Source organism: Sciurus carolinensis, unplaced genomic scaffold (assembly GCF_902686445.1).
Source record: "Sciurus carolinensis unplaced genomic scaffold, mSciCar1.2, whole genome shotgun sequence".
Lineage (NCBI taxonomy): Eukaryota > Metazoa > Chordata > Mammalia > Rodentia > Sciuridae > Sciurus > Sciurus carolinensis.
Genome location: NW_025920126.1, coordinates 2,894,413 through 2,913,791, shown reverse-complemented (window position 1 = coordinate 2,913,791; position 19,379 = coordinate 2,894,413). Strand labels below are relative to the sequence as shown.

The window sequence follows — 19,379 nt, the reverse complement described above, 5'->3', positions numbered from 1 at the left end:
TATACTATCACGTTCCCTCTGGCTGCAGAGAGAGACACGACAAACGTCTGAAGCTTTGGAAGTTTATTATGCACAGTCCCTCTCCTACACTTCTCTTACTCCCAGCTTCCGTGCACTCCCAGCTTCTCTTCTCTCAGCTTCTTCTCTCAGCTTCTTCTCTCAGCTTCTTCCACCCTCAGCTTCTTCCGCCCTCTGCTTCTTCCGCCCTCAGCTTCTTCTGCCCCCAGCTTCTTCTGCCCCTCCAGCTTCAGCTTCTGCCCCTTACTCCCCCACCCACCAAGCTTATATACACTTTAACCAATCAGGGGGGGGGCACATGAGGTAAACTGCGGACAGCTGCAGGCATAGAATAGGTACACGAGGGGGGCATGCTCTAATCACATCGTTTACTAGCCAATCATTGGAATTCGCTGGTTGTTTACTGTATAGCTGGCCGCTTTTGGCTTAGCGTCAGGCGCCATCTTGACCGTGCCCAAGGCTGGGGGTCCTGGAAACCCTGACAGATCCCCCTTCTTTATTATTAAACTAAGGCTCGGGACCGTGTCTGTCTTAGGTTGAGTGGTCAGCATATGTCCTTACCCGTCATCAGAGCCTGCAGAGCATGCTGCAGCTCCTGTCTTAGGTTGGTACACAGCCACCTCCTTCATTATCCGTCTTTGACTACCGGTCCAGCCTCAAGAGCCATACTAATGGGGGGCTGTCGGCCTTTAGGGCGGTCATGGCCTGATGAAAGATAATTTGATCTCTCTATTGGCTAGCTCGTAGATGCATGCCAAAACGAATGAAGAGAAGGAGACCAAGGCAGAGGAGTACCACCATAGCTCCTAAGCCTGCCCGCTGTTTGACAAATCTATAAACAGAAGAAAAACCATATAGCCATATTAAATACAGAAACAATATACATCCCAGTAGAGTTACAATACGGGCAACACAAAACAGCTCTCAGGGAATAAACGCATCCCAGTCCCAAAAGTTCTTGCAAGGTATCCACTTGTTCTTATAATGAGTCCACTCTCTGATAGAGTCTCTATGGTCTGCAAGGCTGCAGCTGCATTCTTGGCCAAATGATCGTTGTGGTTGTGTCAATGCTGCTACTGCAAGGACTGTGATAGCAATGATCACGGCTGTTGCAATGTCAAAGCCTCTTCTGTTTCTTGATAATAGCACTGGCAATTCTACATCTGCAACAGAAACTAGGACTGGTAGGAAGATAGAAATGTGCAAATTGCACGGGTGGCAAAAGAACCATTCCAGCATTGTGAGAGATAGCACACGGTTAGTGAACAGTTAAGAGGTGTTATTAGAAATGTTAGTTGGTAGAAACATAAAAGGGAGGAAATACACAAGCTGACGTGGGAGGAAAAGCAATATTACAGCTAGGGTCAGCAGAACGAGTTGCTCTACTCTGGGTCTGATTTGTAGTATGATTCCAACGGCAAAGTGCAAAAATTCCTCCTGTTAAAGCAAAGAAAGGCTAAAAATATCCTTGTCACCAAAAACAGCACGACCTGAAAAATCATCAGTAGAATTGACAGGCTTGTAGAGGAATTGGTGAAAAACAAGAAAAGAAAGGATAAAAAATGTGTTAGTTAGAAATGAAAAATATGGCCAGGCTAACAATGGCCCATAGGTTCCGGGTTTGCCTTTCCGTCTGAGTTTTTGTTATTGGAGGAAGGCTCAGGCTCGCCATTGCGAGGAGGAGCAGCATCACTTGCATGCTGCTTTCCCTCAACAGTAACCAATTTGCATTCGTTAGCCCAACGTGTTTCCCTTCTGTGCCTTGGGCAAAGTCCTGGGGCATAAGGTGTAACAGATTTTACTATAGTTATCTCTTATCTTTTGTTAGGGCATTATCTCCTTGCTGCTGATTTTGTGCATCTATTGAAGCATATTGGCCTTCTCCTATTAACATTTCTATCGGGAAACCTTGCCACTATGTTTCTGCAAGCAGTTTCAACAGCTATTTCTTGCCACTGAGCTCTCCAATTAGGCATTGTCCTCCAGATAACACTGCTCTGCATAGCTGTCTCCAACAGTCTTAACTGTCTCTTTAAAGTTTTTTCAATGGTTGATGGTATCTCCATTTGCTCCTCAAATACGGGCAGGTTCTACAGATTTTGAAGCTCTTTTTATTAGGCTTAGGTTTCTCCTACCTTTTTCCCCTTGTTCTTAAGTTTTCACTACCACTTGGTTATTCCTTTTGGGGGTTCTTTATGTTAGACTTAGTTCCCCTTTTTCCCTTGTTCTTAGATTTTTTGAGCAATTATTTTCTAGGTCACCACCACTCAATTTTTCCTCACTTTATTCTCTTTAAGAGTTCTTTTCTGTTACTATTAGATCCTGTTCATGAAGATCCCCCTTGTGGTACACTGAGCAGCTTTTCTTCTATAAACTCTGGGCTTATTCTACTAGGGTTTGAACATATGATCATACAGTGGTTTCCTTATTTTCTAGTCCTTCTTCAGTGTTTCTACTGTAGGGTATTCAAAAAGCCCTCATCCAAAAACCAAGGGGAAACCTTTCCATAGTATCGAGAAATACTTTAGCTGTTTTTTTCCTTTAATGGCGTCTCATGGTTTTTTAATAGCTCCCTGAGGGGTTGCTGCATTCTGAATAATGGCGTCTCATGGTTTTTTAATAGCTCCCCGAGGGGTTGCTGCATTCTGAATTTAGATGTTTCAGACCCCATTGTTAATTTTGAATAGCTTCAGTTATGGCAGTTACAATAACAAACAGTGGCCTAGCTGCCAGGAGCCATGAGATTACTGAAAGGAAAACTATCAAGTGTGCATTAGAATTTTTATAGCGACTTTTCACGTACTACCTACACCCTAATTGGACCGCTTCAAGCATGTTTCTACTTTCACTTTAATTGGACCGCGTTCCACGCGTCAGGACCGCTGATGGCGTATCCCGATACCCTTTAACCCACGTTCCACGCGTCAGGACCGCTGATGGCGTATCCCGATACCTTTTAACCCGTGTTCCACGCGTCAGGACCGCTGATGGTGTATCCCGATACCTTTTAACTTTTTTATAACCGGTTTAACTTGCATAAAAAAATTTTTTTAGATATCTTACCTTGTTTTCTTTATAAGGTTTTCATCTTCCCGGGTTTCGGCACCAGTTATCGCATTCCCTCTGGCCGCAGAGAGAGACACGACAAACGTCTGAAGCTTTGGAAGTTTATTATGCACAGTCCCTCTCCTACACTTCTCTTACTCCCAGCTTCCGCGCACTCCCAGCTTCTCTTCTCTCAGCTTCTTCTCTCAGCTTCTTCTCTCAGCTTCTTCCGCCCTCAGCTTCTTCCGCCCTCTGCTTCTTCCGCCCTCAGCTTCTTCCGCCCCCAGCTTCTTCCGCCCCTCCAGCTTCAGCTTCTGCCCCTTACTCCCCCACCCACCAAGCTTATATACACTTTAACCAATCGGGGGGGGCATACGAGGTAAACCGCGGACAGCTGCAGGCATAGAATAGGTACACGAGGGGGGCATGCTCTAATCACATCGTTAACTAGCCAATCATTGGAATTCGCTGGTTGTTTACTGTATAGCTGGCCGCTTTTGGCTCAGCGTCAGGCGCCATCTTGACCGTGCCCAAGGCTGGGGGTCCTGGAAACCCCGACACTATACCTTGCAAGAAAGACTGAAATATCTGTGTCATGTCATCACCTGTCCTCCTTGACCTAGAGACTTGCCAGAGATGGAAATGGAGGTGGCACAAGAGCAAGGAGGGAGGAAAGGAGAAAACAAGGATGGACATTACTCTCTTCTCCCTGGAGGCACCATTGAGAGGAAAGAAGAGGACATTCCTTGATTCAACTGAGTCTCTGTTCTAGGTCCAAAACTTTTCAAGTGTTGCCTCTATGGGCAAAGGGTAATTAAAACAGAGTACCAGGAAGGGTTTCATTATTCATGTCCCCAGTGATTTTTCCCACATAAGCAGGGGTTATTGTCATAGTGGTTGGTCCCACAAAAGTGAATCACCTCCTTGGAGGTTGCTAAGGTTTAACACCCATGTTTGCCTTGAAGACAGAAACCATGCCACTAACTTGACTTTCTCCCAATTGTTACCTAGGACCAAGAACACAGTAAGAATGTTTGAAAGTTTGATGAATAAATTAATGAATATGTGAGTGAGATTTGCAAAAAGTGAAACACTACTTTAATGACCTTATGAAGGGTAGAGTTTGGAGAAAAATACACATACAAAGACAATACCATGTGGACACATAGATGACTGTTTGTAGCCAATAAGAAAGAACTAGTACAGATCTTTCCTGTGGCCTTCAGAAGAAGAACCAACCCTGCCATCATGTTGATTTTGGACTTACAGCCTCCAGAATGGTGAGAAAATCAAGTTCCATTGTTTAAGATACCCAGTAAGTGATATTGCATTATGGCAGCACTAGAAAAGTAATAGATGCCCCCAACTTCTCCTTGGACCATGTCCACAGGAGTCATTGATGTACATTTATTATAATTGTTACTTTTTAATAGTTCATTTTGGTAATACATGACAATAGAATTCATTTTGACATAATTAGAAAAACGTGCAATACAATTTTTCTAATTCATGCCCAGTAATTCTTAACTAAGTGGTAATGCAATAGATGAGGGCAGGACTAAGAATCAAACTCCCTGGAGCCCAAGCCTGCCTCACCATTTGCTAGGTATATAACTAAATTCCTTACTCCCTTTGTCCTCCATTTTAGCATTACTAAGTGGAGACTACCAGAATAATAGCCCTCCAAATCCACAAGCTCTGCACCTTGAGGGGTCAACCGACTACAGATGAAAAATATTTGGAAAAAATAAATTGCATCTGTGTTGAACATTTAGAGATTTTCTCATCATTATTCCCTAAACTACACAGAATAGCAACTACTTACATAGCACATACATTGTACTAGGTATCATAAGTTACCTAGAAATGATATGAAGTACATGGGAATATTGTATAGGTTATATGATAAAATGCCTTTCCATTTTATATAAAGGACTGGAGCATCTGCAGATTTTGGTAAGTAGGAGGGGATACAGATGCCAAGAGACAGCTATACCTCAAAGCCTTCTTGTAAGAATTACATGAGATAATTCAGCATAGCATATGACACACAGAAAGAGTTCAGTCAATGTTAATTGTTGCTTTTGGTGGTAGTGACAGTCAATTGTGACAGGAATTATTGTATAGGCATTGTGGTATGTATTAGAAGGAGAATGAGCAGATCCAGATTCAAACTCCAGTTCCATTTATTACAAGCTTTGTGATTTTGGGCAACTCACTTTACCTCCCACACCTCAGATAATTGGAGATAATCTATAAATTGGAGTAATTATATACCTGTCATAGAGTGTCCATGTAGTTTAAAAGCAAAAAATAATTTAAAGTATTTAACAATGTCCCTGGCTCAGAGGGAGGTCTTAATAAATAACCACTTTTAAATATGGATGCACTGATTCCTCACCTCAATCCTGCTTGGTCTTTTCAACTACATCTTTTCTCAAAGCCTCAGAAAGACACACATTGCAAGGCAAAAAAAAAAATGAACATGGTTTAGCAATAGCAATTCTTTATGAATTAAACATACTGTGGGCAGTTCCATTCAAATACATTAGTGGCCCATTCTAGAAAGTTGACTCAATGCAAGAGGACACTTCATTTCTGAGCACACATTTTCTATAGCCAAAATGAGTCACAGGTTTGTCACAGACATATTGAACAACACTTCAAGGTCACTTCTTGGGATAGGAAATTGTCCCTCAGCAGTCACACAGTCACATGGCTGATGTTTCCTTTCTTTTAACACAAAACCCCTTAAGTCTACTAAAGGAGATTATTTTGCATTCAAAGAGTGTGCCAAAGGTAGAAGTCACTGACTTCTGAGTGTCTGGCGTTCAGGAAAGCACTGTCTCTCTTCCACATGATTCATAAAACACCCCTGTTTCTTAAACATATACATAAAGGAATTAAAGAGACTTTATAAAGAATTTTTAAAAATTACATATTTATAATATGTTCATATTTAATAAAAGTGGAAAACTGGGGTAGACTTAAGAGTCTTCTAAAATCAACATTTCATATTTCCAAGTCAATAGGTTCAATCATCTTTTTGTCAACAGTCTTTTCAGTTTTATTTTGTTGTTGTTTCTATGATTTATTTTTTAAAATGTGACCCAAGACAAGCCTCAAATAAAATTTGTCCATCACTTGGAATTCCCATCCCCCTTTTCCTTCTTACTTACACAAACTGGATTTCCTACTCAGAGCCTATGCCCAAGAACCTGTCATGTCCACAGCACAATGTTCAATCATCCACTTAGAAAATTGTTCCTGGCACATAAGAGCACAGAAAATACAAAAGACACTGTTCCTGTGTTGGGGAAATTGACAGTTTAGCTGGATTATACATTCACAGAGAGAGATTGCACTGGAAGTAAAACAGAGAGATACCCAAATTTTCCCAAGGGAACACAGCATTCTTCCTAGAATAAAGAGAGAGATCCTGGGGTATGAGGTTCACGGATCCCCAAAATATCACAGAGAAACTGTCATGTGCTGGGGACTATTTTAAAGTTATGACAGACGATGTAGCTCTTTTCTCATGGGGTTTACATATCTGGCATAAAAACAGAGATTTTTTTTTTTTGGTGGTGCTGGGGATTGAACCCAGGTCCTTGTACATGCCAGGCAAGCACTCTACCAGTTGAGCTACATCCCCAGTTCGAACAACAACAGAGATTTAAAAATAAATTTATTTTAAAAACAGGTAATGAGTGGAAAATGTTATGTTGAAAATTTAGGGATTGACATGATATGTTTTAGGTTAGGTGATGGAGAAAATCCTCTCTAAAAATGTGGCATAAACTGTGACTTGGAAAATAATATGGAGGCAAGCCAGCCAAGGTTCAGGGGCAGAGATGTCCAAGCATAAGTTACAGGAGGTGTAATGCTTCAAGGGGGAAAAGCACAGCCTATTCTTGACCAACAAGAGGGTTCATGGACCTGATGTTGGAGGAGTGAAAGAGGCTAAAGAAGGAGTGGTGACACCCCTTGCAGATACTTGGACAGAGGCCAAGGTAAGGGATCTAAATTTTCTTTTACATGTCAACTGATTTTATCAGATGCTGACTGACAGCAACACTGTTTGCTTTTGGAGAAATGGTTGCAGGAAGGAAACAGCTTGGCCATCTCTCCAGTGACTCATGGCAGTGCTCTGGTGCTTTTTGTTAACAGTCACACTTCTGATGGCACTCTGATTCTCCTGTGTCCCTCTGCCTCTATCTGATTGAGGCTTTGATTCAAAGCCTCTTTTGAGCTTTGAATCAAAAGTAAATGAAAAAGAAAACTCAAATTATTAAACTTCCTTGAATTTCACCAAAAGCCTGTTTCTTGAATGTGGTCCATGACAAAGGGATTTGTAAAGTTTTTGATCCTTTGAACAATTCTCTCAAAATCTTCTGTCATTTCTCCAGAAGCCTCCCTTCATCCCCTTATGCACCTAGCATCAGTGGTCCTTCTGGAAAACACCAAACTCACAAAAATGCCATATTCTCTGCATAAATTCCAAAACATCGAAAACATTACTCCATTTCATGATTCTCAGTCAGACTGAGGGCTACATGGAGAATTTTGCCTTTTGCTGCCCCCTTCCCCCTTTTAAGATTTAAGAATTACACAGTAGAGCTGTCATTGAAATTCCTGAAGCCTCACCGGTTTCACATCTGGACAAATGACCTCATTATGATTTCACTCAGAGCAGAATAAAAGATGCTTCAAGTGTTAAACTGAAACACTTTAAAAGAGTCCTTTGCTGTCTGCTTGGCATTATCTTCTGAGACCAGAAGAGTTCAGGGAAGGAATGGGACAGGACTTCCTGACATAAGAGAATATTCCCAGATTTTTACAAAATAGCCAAAAGGGGAGAAGAGGACAACCAAAATGAAAGAATAATAAGGTACCAGTTAAAGAAATGGTTACCTTTATACAATGGGCTACTAAGCAACCTTTAAATAATGATTTTCCTGTATGATTATAAATTTCATCAGTTGTTCAGAATCCAAGTTTAATGAGGAAATAATGAACAATAAACCAGCATGTATAGTGTTATTGCATTTTTAAAGAAAAATTCATATGTATATGTATCTGCTTGGCAAGATTAAAGTCTCAATAATGGAATATTAAGAACTGTTATTACATACATTTCCAAATTTTTATTTATGTGTCAAATAAATAATTACAATTTTTAAAGTACAGCCATGTTCTGTGGAATTTCCTTCTTCCAGAAGCTGCTCCTAAGGATTTTTCTTTTTTTTTTTTTTTTTTTTTTGCTGTTCACCTGAGGCAGGTATACCTTCCCAGTCTACCTTATTTCTACACAATCCAAGTGTGCCTTTTTGCATACCTACTTTTAACTTTTTTTCACTTTTCTCTGCACATCTTGGCATAATGATACTACAAAGAAAAAAGAAAACAGCTTGACCATGCCCTTTTCCTTGGTATTCCTCCTTTGATCCACCTCCTGTCACACTGATTTTCAATTAACATTTGGGATGAAAAGTGTTGCAGAAACACCAGTGTCACAAAAAAAGGGGAAAAAATTCCACCGAATTCAGAATCTCTTCTTTGCAGCACTGGGTAATTTTCATCCCTGAACTTCTGCCCAAGCCACTTGTCTTTCTCCAAGTCTCTGAGTTGGAAGAGGTTTTGGATTTCATGCATTATGATCTCTAATTCTGCATCAGGGAAGATGTACAGAAGCAGCAGAAAACCTCAAGTCAACTACTTAAATCAGGGGTCAGCAAACTGCCACCCAGGTGTCAAATCCTGCTCACTATCTGTTTTTATAAATAAAGTTTTATTGCAACATAGGTACACTCATCTGCATACATGTTATCTGTGGCTGTTGTCACACTTCAGTAACAGTGTTAGCCTCAAAGTCTGAAGTACTTACTGTGTGGATGCTTTAAAGAAAAACTTGTTGACACTTACCAAAAAATGTTAGCTCACAAAGCCAGAAACCCATTAATGGGCATTCTCCTGTATTATTTGATGTCATCAAGGGCTGGTTCTTATCAAATATCCTCTGTGTCATCAGTTTTATGCCCAACCTAGTATCCCTCATTTTTGCAAGAGAGCTATCGTAGTTCCTGATATTCTGTTCACACCAAGGCAATGTCTAAGAGAAGAAGAGACCATTCTTTCTGACATGCCTCTTCACAAAACTGCAGAAATCTTTCCCTTAGGAGAAAAGCATATTTCCTCTCAAAGTTCACTGGCCATGATTCCATCAGCTGCCATCACATGAGTGTGCCCAGTCCAGTCACCCTCAGTAGAGAGATATTTATTATTGCTTACATTAATCCAGTTCATGAAAAATCTAGGGCTCTCATAAATGCAGTAACTCTTAGAAACTGTATTTAGTTTTGTGTAATATACTGCTCAAATAATAGACACCTACACACAAATTGGTGACTTTTTAATGTTACAAGGAGTCCAAAAGAGATTCAACATCAGCACAAAAACTTAAAGATACAAGAGTCAAGAGAAGTGTCTGCAATTTTCTTGACCTTTTCCTGATCCTTTGCTAGAAAACATTTTCTATCCTTCCAGTCATCATGTCATGCAGAAGGAAGAAAAAAGAAAAAAAGTGTATGCAAGTTTAAAAACCTACTATCCTTTTAAAAGTCTTTCTAGTATCATGCATTACAATTACTCCTTTATCTCATTGGCCAGAATTATATTACATGATCATGCCTACTTTTAAGAAAACCTAAGAAATAAAAGTTTAACTGGGTGCTTTCATTTCTCACAATGAAATAACACTGTGCAACTAAAATTCTATGATGGGTAGGCATAGTAGCACAGATCCCTCTGCCATAGGTGGTCAATAATGAGTACTGGGTAATTAACCCAGGACATTTACTTTAAATCCTATGAAGAGCAACCCTGATAAATAATCTTACATTTGTCTCACATTGTCTAGTATAAACAAATAGAAACTGCAAACAAAGCTCTTGATTTCCTTTGTTACAAAGAATCTCTCACCACACAGGTGATTAAAGTCCCCTTGTCCTCTGTACATCTCATTTTAATGATACAACAAAGAAAAGAGGAAAAAAAAATCCTTGGTCATGCCCTTTCCCTTTGGAGTCCTCCTTTGATACACCTCCTGGTTTTGATGTTCCTTAATTAACATTTGGGATAAAAGGTGATGCAGAAACATCAGTGTCACAAAAACAAACTCCAAATATTTTCTTTAGAGCACAAGGCAATTTTCATCCCTGCATTTCTCACCAAGCCATTGAAAAGAATATTTAAAAATCATTTCAATTTCATTCATTCCATCTGACAAGTTAGTATTGAGAAGATTCCTTAAATATTTAATAATTGCTTGAGACATTTCCCTTTATTATTATTCTATGATCAGAATTCCCTGGCCCTTTCATCAATCCCTGGGCCTGGAACAAACACAGCAGTTAATTTCCAGACAAATGTTAAGTCAAGTGATCTCTATTCCAATTTCCTGAAGATCAAATGAAGCACTGGGTTAAAGAGGGTATCCTCATTCCTCTCCTTCTCCTTTATCAGTCATTCTTCTTTTGCTGCCCATTCTCCCCTCTCTTCCACCCACCCACATCCTTCCAATCAAATTAAACCAGGTTTCTCTTAATAATCTTCATCAAGGAGACAAAAGGTATAGCTTTGGAGGATCCAGTCACAATTTCACAGTCCACTTGCATAAGAACTGTGAATGCTGCTAATGCACTGTTTGCTTTTCAGCAAGGATCTTGGCAGTCATCAAAGAAATGTGTTTTGGTGTGCCCCCCAGGGCATGGGAGCTATTTATAAGAGATTGAATTAAAGTGCCTACACAAAACATTAGGATGTTCATTTTCATCAGCAAACTGGACCTGGCTCAGAGAAATGTGGATTGGACCAAGAGAACTTACAGAGGTGATAAAGGTGAAAGTAGATGTCACTCTTCATCTGTTTCAACCCTGTTGCCCCCTGCACCACCACCAAGCTAGTCCAATTTGCCAGGCATTTGTAGGATCCACCCTTCATCAACCCTCTTCTGGACCACCCAGTAGTATAAAATCACTTGCCTTAACCCATGATTAAAGTCACAGCCATTTCTGCTTCCTACCTAAAAGCCATGAATTGAAACATAAAAATTTTGTCTGACTTTCTTCCCTGCCACACAGCACCTCCAGCTCAGGAAACAGCTATCCCTGATCTGCACCAGTGAAATGTACAACAGATGGAAACTGAGGTCAGTGATCACCTTTGTCTCACAATGTGTTCCCAACTTCACCATATGCCAATGCTTCCTGCACCACTGTAAGCCCTTGCTATTTCCAAGTTAGCATGAAGAAGTAATGTATAAGCAAGTTCACTTCCACCCAAACTCTAATTACTAAATCCAAACTATGTTCCAGGGACCAAGTACAAGAGAGAATTCCCTCTCTGGAGGAACTTACCAGGGTTGCTGGAATAAAAAAAGAATGGATATATAGGAGTACATAGAAAAGGGACCGAGAACATGTAGGCTGCTTCCTGGGTAGATGACAGAAGAGAAATTGCGTCTCAGGATATATAAGGATTGAGGCAGAAATAAGGAGTTAGGCAAAGGAGATCACAGCAGGCAAGGTGAAGTGCAAAAGACCTAGGGGGAGGGGGAAACAGGCCCTTCTGTACAACAGGACTGAACACACCAGGTGAGGAGTGAAATGAAATGCAGTGAGAGATAAGCTAGGACTCCTCATGGAAGATCTCATGCTCTGTGTCAAGGAATATAGACTTTATTCCACACAGGGGAGACATTGGAGGGGCTTCGGCAGGGGAGAGATATGATAAGATTTATGCTTCATGTAGGTCACTGTGATACCTGAGCAAAGGATGAATTTAAGAGGAAAGAGACAGAAGCAGGTGGTGGCAGGAGGCTGTGGCAGTTGAGCAGAAGGGAGGTTATGAGGGCAATTGTCATGCAAAGGAAGGGGTTGGGTTCAAGGAAATATGTGGGAGGAATCACCAGCAGAATTGGGTGATTGATTATTTGGCTCCCTGGAATGTGAAAGAGGTAGAAGAGTAAGATGATGATATTGATTGCAGTAACGAGATGCAAATCTGAAGGAAGGAAATGGTGTGAGAAGAGAACCATATGTGCTTCCTGCACACTGAACACCAGACACTGCTCATTGTTATGTCCAGAGATAACTGAATACTGGAATGTGGACTAAAGGACAAGTTTAGGGCAGGAGACAGGAGGGTGAATTATTAGCCCACAGGGATTGTTAAAACAATGAGACAATCTGGGGGTCACTTGAGCAAAATGGGTAGCACAAGAATAGTAGTGGAGCCAGACACAGTGGCCCACACCTGTAATTCCAGTGGCTCGGGAGGCTGAGGCAGGAGGATTGAAAGTTCAAAGCCAGCCTCAGAAAATTTGAGGCCCTAAGCAACTCAGTGAGACCCTGTCTCTAAATAAAATACAAAATAGTGCTGAGGATGTGGCTCAGTAGTTGAGTGACCCTCAGTTCAATCCCCAGTACCTTCCCCCCCACACAGGAAAAGAGAATGGCAGTGGAAAAAGTGAGGGAGGGCTGGGAACCACCAATGTTGAAGGAAGTAAATGGAAAAGCAGAGGAGAGGAACAGACAGAGTTAGGGAAAGGGAGAGCCAAAAAAAAAAAAAAAAAAAAAGAGAGTGATAAATGCCAGAGAAGTTGAGAGCTTCAGGAAGAAGAGACCTGTGGGAAAGAAAAGCAAATTGAGCAGAGATATTAACTGTGCTTCTCCCCAGTAACCAAATGAGAAAAACACTGTAAGTGATAAAAGCACAAAGGATAGAATGGGAGACACTAGGAGACTGGAAGTGTTCACAGTGGGGTTTTGTTTTGTTTTGTTTTTTGCTTTTGTTTTTCTGAAATTGTTAAGGAGATGGGCAAGTGTCTGACTTAGCAGATGAGAGGAAACTAAAACCTACATTTGCAAGGACTTGGGGTGGGTGTTGAAGAATTCAGGATAGTATTCTATTTATATAAAAATGTTCAGGATCTGGAGAGCAAGTAACTTTGAAGCACCAAGTATGATTAGTCTAAAACTAAAAAGATAGTTTGACAGGTTGTGTAAAGAAGTTTGGAGTCAATGGTTGCCCCAATAAAGGAAATGGAAATCAAAACTACCCTAATATTTCATGTCACCCCATCTCATGTCATCTTGACAATTATCAAGAATACAAGCAACTATAGGTGTTGACGAGGATGTGGGGGAAAAGGCACATTCATACATTGCTGGTGGAGTTGAAAATTGATGTAGCCACTCTGGAAAGCAGTATGGAGATTCCTCACAAAACTTGGAATGGAAACACTATTTGACCCAGCTATCCCACTCCTTGGCCTATACCCAAAAGACTTAAAATCAGCATACTACAGTGACGCAGCTACATCAATGTTTATAGTAGCTCAATTCACATTAGCTAGATTGTGGAACCCAACCTAGATGCCCTTCAATAGATGAATGGATAAAGAAACTGTGGTACACACTATGGAATATTATTCAGCCATAAAGAAGAATAAAATTAGGACTTTTGCATGTAAATGGATGGAGTTGACGAATATCATGCTAAAGTGAAATATGCCAATCCCAAAAAGCCAAAGGCTGAATGATTTTTCTGATAAGTGGATGATGATACATAACAGAGTGCGGGGGGGAGGCAAGAATGAAAGAAGGATGAATTCTATAGAGAAAAATGAGTGGTAGGGAGTGGCTGGGGGAAGGAAAGTTAATAGAATGAGACAAACATCATTACCCTATGTACATGTATGATTACACAAATGGTGTGACTCTACTTCGTGTACAACCAGAGAAATGAAATTTGTACCCCATTTGTGTACAATGAATAAAAAATAAAAAACCAAATAAATAAAAATTTTTAAAAAGAAAATTTTCCAAACTGAAGTATAGGAGTTTCCAGAATGAAAAGGTCCAAAAAGTGTGTAGCACAAAGGATAAAGAATAACCACACTAAGCTACATCCCTATGAAACTTCAGCATATTATAAGAGATCCCAAAATTTTCAGAGAGATAAAAATGCATCAGTAATTTATTCATTTATTCAATCATTATTTATTGAGGGCCTATTAAATACAATGATAAGGTGGCTTAGCAATGTAGATCCAAAAGAAATTTGGGAGTGAGATTTATTAATATCAAGAGTTATTAGCCAACAAGCACAGTCATGCAAAGACCCAGAGGTGCAACTGTGCTTGGCACAAGTGACTCACAAAAGCCAGTGTGATCAAAATAGAATTAAGTGATCAAAAACAGGAAGTGAAGAAGTCAGAAAACTAAGTAGGGGCAGATCTAGTGGAAGCCTAATACATCGAATTCTATTCTGGTTCAGGTAGTTTTTAGAGGGTTTTGAGAAAAATAATTACATAATGGAAAGTATTATTTTTGTAAACCTACTCTTGCTACAGTATTAAGAATAGATTATAGTAGAAGCAAGGGCCAAAGAAGAGACCCACTAGGAGACCACTAAAATAAATCCAAATGAAAATTCACAGTATTATGCAGTCAGGTTTGATACTACAGACAGTGACAAATGACTATATTCTAGACATATTTTGAGAGAATACCTGATAGTATTTGTGTACATTTAGAGTACAAGAGAAAATAAGAATTTAAAAATGATTCTAGGCCTTTGACCTGAACAATTAGTAGAAGAGAAATGCCATTTATGATGGCATGAAAGATTCTGGGAAGAGCATGTTCTAAATAACATTTTGAGAAATGTTACTTTAGATAAATCTACACAAGATCCTTTGGAAACATCCTGAGAGAATTGGTATGCAAGGTTGGATTTCAATGGGGAGAACTGGCTGGAGATCTTGTCTGAAGAGAAGTATTATCCAGAATAATGATGACTGTTAGGAGAGAGAAACTCAAAACCCTCAGGACTTAACAATATAGAACTTTATTTCTCACTCATGAAAATTCAAACCAATGTGTAATCTTATGTGATTGATGGTCTTTCTCATGGTTATTCAAGGACTACAAAGGCTCATCCATATATGACTGGCTGTCTCAGTGTCTACTTCATTCAGTCAGAAAGTGAGAGGAAAGGATGCATAAATTTGTGTGAGCATTGTTATGGGTCAGGGCAGGAAAAGGCACAGATTGCTTCCGCTTATGTTGCTATGTATTGTGGCAAGGAAGCCTGGAGGAGCTAGTCTTGCCAAGTGCTGAAATAAGAGAGTACACAGCTCAGTGAACACATGCTGGTCTCTCCAGTCTTTCCTGCCAATGACAAGTCCCACTTTCCACTTTCTTCATGTGTCAAACACACACCTCATCTGCCTCAAAGAATGCAACCTCAAGTCCCACTCATCCCCTACATACAGCTCAAGTGTAGAAAACCCAAGTATGAGTGGTTTTTACTCTTGGATCTGGATATGGCTCCTTATAATTCATCCACCTCTGAATGAAAACAAAGAAAAAAATTACTTAGATGACTCTGCCACACCACAGTCATTTCATAGGAAAAATAGGGACAAGATAACCAGTTAAATCTCCTACTTGAAAAAGGGAAGCATCTAAGAAACATGGCAGTCAGTGAAATCCTGCTGGGAGGGCAGAATGAAGGCCTCTTCCCTGGAAGTGAGCAGATGCCTTCAATATTCTGATTACCTCTGGAAAGGAACTCACCTGTTCATCATGTTCTGTGACATCATCTGAATTGGGTACTGGGGGGAGCTATCCTTCCTCCTGTCTGCTCTACTTTCTCAGCCCACTGACTCATGGTGCAGTTTTGAAACCCCGCAGACTGTGCTAAGTCTTGAATAAGCTCAAGCTGTGCAGTCTGGACTTAGAACTTCTTGCCAGTATAAATTTTCTTATTTCTTAGTAGGCCACAAGCCTATTTGCCCCATCAGTACCCTTGTCAGTGAAGTCATTTCTTGAAGATTATGTTCCAGCTGATACCAATCCATACCCTGAATTCCTTGTCCCTTACTTTTACCTCTTAAGTAAAAAGAAGACAACCTGAAAGTAGTTTTATAGGCTGGTTTGATAGTTATCATGGACTGGGGAGAAAAGGAATATTCATAATCTGATTTTACTACAGGGATCCATCAAAATGGTCCTTTCTCCCTCAAAGACTTGATCAATTTTCTCTTTTACCATTCAGGATGTAGAAAGAGTTGGCTCTTCCATTAGAATTTCTGGATTCTTTCTGTACTTTCTATTCTACTTATAAACCAGCTGATTCTTATCTCTTTCTGATATTTTCTTTTAGGACACACCCCTGCCAACTTACACTTTTACTTTCTAATTCTTTCCCTAGAAGTATAAGTTCATTAGCTACAAATCTGCCTCCTAAGATAGCACAGAAAATGTTTTAACCAATTGTTTTCAACTTTATGACACAGAAACCATCATTCCTGCCTCTAACATTAGTGTCCTTGCTCTTTGACACCCAACCACTGAAATTTGAACTCATTTTAGATTTGTTATGGCAATACCCACTCCAGACACATATTTTAATCTCAGGTAATACCATATTCCAAAATCTCATTGGCTTTACACAAAATCCAAACTAATGGTCTTGATTGATGGGCAGTCTTTCACCTGATTATTCAAGGAACCATCCTCCTCCCATTTGTAACTCCATCCTTGGAGTCCTCTACAACCAGCCAAAAGGTGGGAAAAAGGACTGAAGGGTAAGGGAAGAAGACATTTATGGGCTAGGCCTGGAAATTGTACATGTCAGTTCTCTTATTACTTTGCCTAAAATTCAATCAAATGGATATATCTGAATGCAAAGGCAGCTAGGAAATGCAGTATGGTTGGGACCCCTGGATGAAAAGAAACCATTCCCCTAAGCAAATATCTAGTCTCTAACACAAGAATGACAAAATGACAGCATATAAAGGGATATATAGAACCAGAAGACCTGATAAGGTCATGGAGGAATGAATTCATATAAAGAAAGCATCCAAGAACTGAGCTTTGGGACACTTCAAAATTTAAAGAGAGGGAAGGTTAGGAAAAATCCTCAAATTAGACCAGTAAGAGGCAAAGGTGAATTAGGAGGAACACCAGGCAAGAATGAATTCTCAGCAAAAGGATAAAATGTGCTTCAAGAAAAGATCAGCATTGGCTAGTGCTTTTGGCAGGTCATGAGACATGAACACAAACATGAACTTGAACAGAAACATGGTAGAAATCATCAGTGCTCTTAACAAAAGAATTTTCCAAGTAGTATGGAAGACAAAAGCCTGGAAGAGGGGGAATAGAGACAGTGATCACTGATGAGACTTATGGATAAGTTTGTGATCAAGGACACATCATAAATGGGTGGTAGCTTGATTTAAAAATATACATGTCAAAACTAATGCAATAGCAAAAAGTAAAACATATTAATTTTACTGAATAGAGAATTGCAGGCAAAGAGGAAAAATTTATGAACAGCTCAATTTCATTTCAGGCATTGAATCATTTGGTCTTAAACTATGTGCAATTATAATTTGAATATAAACAGATGATAGATAGATATGAAATCAATGTGTTTGATTTCATTAGTGTGGCAAAGAGGTCAAGTAAAATAAAGAGATCAAAATATTTCCAATAAATTTAGTCATGAGGAACTTATTTAGTGGCAATGATGAGATCAATTTCAGAAGCAGAGTAGAGGTAGAAATGAAAATTGAAAAAAATTAAAGAAAGAAAGGAAAAAATATGGTATCTAAGTCAATTTTCTGTTGCTATAACTGAAAACCTGAGACTGGATAATTTATAAGGATCAGAGGTTTATTCTACTTTGTCCTGGACTGTCTCAGGATCTGGTGATGGCCTCCTTGCCATGTCATGACACAGGGGAGGGTACCATAGTGAGGCAAAGGAAGCAGGTTAGAGAGAGTTCACTTCACAAAAGCCACTCCTCTGATCATGAACTCAATCCTGTGACCCTGACACTAACCCACTCATGAGCATAGAACACTCATTAATCCATTAGTTCATTCAGGAGGGCAGAGGGATTACATCTCCAACCATCAACTTTTGAGGGACATATTTGAACCTCACCAGATGACAGTGTAAAGTGTCTTAAGTTAATTTTAAGGAATAAGAAACAGCTGTGACAAGAATAAGAGGGAAGTGTAAAGTCACAGGACAACACAGGATTGACACAGGAAGACACTGGAGCATCTCAACAGACTAAGAAGGAAAAGCCAGAGTTAAGCAGAGAATGAAGCTATCAGGGAGACGGTGGACATCATGGAATGCAGTGGCTGGACAGTTCCTCAGAGGCGACTGGGGATCTGGAACTTAGATGAAAACCTAAGTCTTGGTCATACATAGGAGGAGGCATAGTTCATTCTCTGAGACTGGAGAAAATCAGGGTGAGTATAAAGGTAGGTGAATTAAATGGGTGAGAGTGTGTTCTGGGCTGCACTGTGTCCATGCCAAATTCATTCGTTGAAGCCCTCATCCCCAGTACCTCAGAAGGTAAACTTAGTTCAAGATAAATCCCCTTCTATGTTTGAGAAGAAGCAATACAACCAAGCAGGTTTTAAATGTAGTTACTTCCCAATCCCTTATAACAGTTTTACTATCTTCATATAATTAAAAATGAGCTTGTATTCCCAGAGTTCTCAGTATTCTACATTCCAAAGACTTGATTGATAAATGCATGATTACAAATAATCATCATTGGATGAAGATTAAACACCTGTGTTTGAAGTTCTCCAAATTCAATTGCTGTCATTATTACAGCCCAGATGTCAAAAAGTTGGTTGTAGCCACCATCCATCTCTATTGCCACAACTTCTGAAGCCATCGTAGAAGGAATCAGTGAACCTATTATTTTCATGTAAAAAAAAATACTGCTTCTTAAAACCATTAGATTTGGAGAGAAAGGAAGCTAAGATGTCTTTACTAGGAAAGAAGAAACTTCACCAGGAAAGACTTAAATCTTTCTGTCTCTCTCACACACATATACATACTCTTTTAAAATTCATGTTTTAAAAATCTTGAATACTGGTGATCTGAGAAAATCCTTTCTGTATACTTTAGTTTGTTAGGTGAATCTTGTTATATAACACAGGAAAATGGAAAAGAATGCCTAAAACCCTGTGAAAATCACAGAAAACTTCCCAAATGAGATAAGACTTAACAAATGAATCAGCAGGGAGCTAAGGTGAGTGAGGAGTCTGAGCATTTCAGGATGCAAATACAGGTAGACAAGGAAAGTGCATGGATCACCTGGAGAGTTGCTGGGGCAGGGCAACACAATATGTGTGATCTACAGTTGAGATGGGTCTTACACTGCTATTTATTATTCAGCAACAAGTACAGAAACAGAGTAAGCATTCTCCCTTG

General features: G+C 39.8%; 1 non-coding gene across 1 annotated transcript; it reads right to left on the bottom strand.

Moving 5' to 3' along the window:
* Positions 1–6,645: 6,645 nt before the first annotated feature.
* Positions 6,646–6,718, bottom strand: Trnaa-ggc (transfer RNA alanine (anticodon GGC)). Its single transcript has one exon. It is a non-coding gene; the product is annotated as a tRNA-Ala (tRNA).
* Between the last annotated feature and the right edge of the window lie 12,661 nt (positions 6,719–19,379).